This window comes from Alligator sinensis, unplaced genomic scaffold, assembly GCF_000455745.1.
Source record: "Alligator sinensis unplaced genomic scaffold, ASM45574v1 scaffold293_1, whole genome shotgun sequence".
Taxonomy (NCBI): Eukaryota; Metazoa; Chordata; order Crocodylia; family Alligatoridae; genus Alligator; species Alligator sinensis.
Window position 1 is genome coordinate 2,035,897 of NW_005842158.1, and position 1,796 is coordinate 2,037,692.

The window sequence follows — 1,796 nt, forward strand, 5'->3', positions numbered from 1 at the left end:
CATCTTATAAGTGTGCTGCTGGTTACTACTGCCCAAGTGCAGCACCCTGCACTTGTCAGTATTGAAACGCATCCTGTTTTTGTTAACTCACCCCTGCAACCTCTCCAGGTCTTGCTGCAGTATTTCCCTCCCTGCTAATGTGCCCACCTCACCCCAAACTTTGGTATCATCAGCAAATTTAAACAGATTGCTTTTCACCCCACTGTCCAAATAGCTGATAAAGAAATTGAACAGTGCAGGCCAAGGACTGAGCCCTGGGGGACTCCACTGCCACTTCCCCACAGAGCGAATATGACTCATCCACCACCACCCTCTGAGTACGACCCTTCAGCTAATTTGCAATCCATTTGACCGTGTAGGCATCAATGCCACAGTCACCTAGTTCTTTAATGAGGATGGGGTGGTCGACAGTGTCAAAGGCCTTGCTGAAGTCCAGAAAGACTACATCCATGGCAACATCTGCATCCAATGCTTTTGTGACCAGCTCATAAAAGACAATCAGGTTGGTCTAACATGACCTGCCCCTAATGAAACCGTGCTGGTTGCCCCTAAGCATCATCCCCGATGCCGGCCCATCACAGATGTGCTCCTTGATGATCTTCTCAAAGAGTTTCCCTAGGATTGAGGTAAGACTGTCAGGCCTATAGTTCCCAGGTCCTCCCTCCTCTCTTTCTTAAAGATGGGGACCACATTGGCTATCTTCCAATCATCTGGCACCTGGCCCGAGCACCACAAGCGCTCGTGAAGCCATGCCAAAGACCCTGCAATAATCCCTGCTAGCTCCCTCAACACCCTGGGGTGGAGAGCATCTGGACCTGCTGATTTGAACATGTCCAGACTATCCAGAAGCACTCTAACCTGGTCCTTCTCAATCTTAGGTCTTGAGGCGTTCCCCTCGAGTCCATCTTGAAACACAGTGGGGGAGTCCCGGTCCCTGCACAAGAAAATGGAGGTGAAGAATTTGTTAAAGAGATCTGCCTTCTCCTCTGGCACAACCACCAGATTGCCCAGTGCATCTTGCAGGGGCCCCACATTTCCCAGTGCCTTCTTCATCTTCCCTATATATTTGAAAAAGGACTTTTTATAATCTTTGATCTTCGATGCTAGTCCTAGCTCTATGTCCACCTTAGCTTTCCTAACAGCCCCCCTACAGGCCCGAGCAGTGGAGGTACAGTCTTCTTTGAAGATAGCCCCCCCACCTTCCACTGGGTTTACGCCATCTTTTTGGCAACCAGGCATTTCCGGACTTCCTTGGTGAGCCAGAGAGGCTTTTGGGTACTCTTGCCCCCCCTTGCTTCTTGTTGGGATTGTCACCCTTTGGGCCCCAAGTATCGTCTCCTTAAGGAATGACCACTCATCTTGGGCACTGTCCTGCCCTCGAGAACCCCAGCACCTCTCCCACCAATCTCCTCAACTCATTGAAGTTGGCCCTCTTGAAGTCTAGGGCTGCCACCTTGCTGCAGGCCCTTGACACCCTGCGCTGGATGATGAATTCCAGCAAGCGATGATCGCTATCACCCAGGTGGTCAAGGACCTGGAGCCCCCTTATCAGATCATCACCTGTGGCCAGGACCAGGTCCAACAGGGCATTTCCTCTGGTGGGACTGTGCACCTCCTCAGTTAAGTTGAAGTCCGGTATCTCAGCCAGAAACCTCCTGGAATGGTCCAACTTGGCTGACTGCTCCTCCCAGCAGATGTCTGGGTAATTTAGATCACCCATGACAACTACATCCCTTGCCTTAAGTGCCTCTGCAAGCTGGCCCGAAAATTCCCGGTCCAGCTCCTCCCCTTGGTTG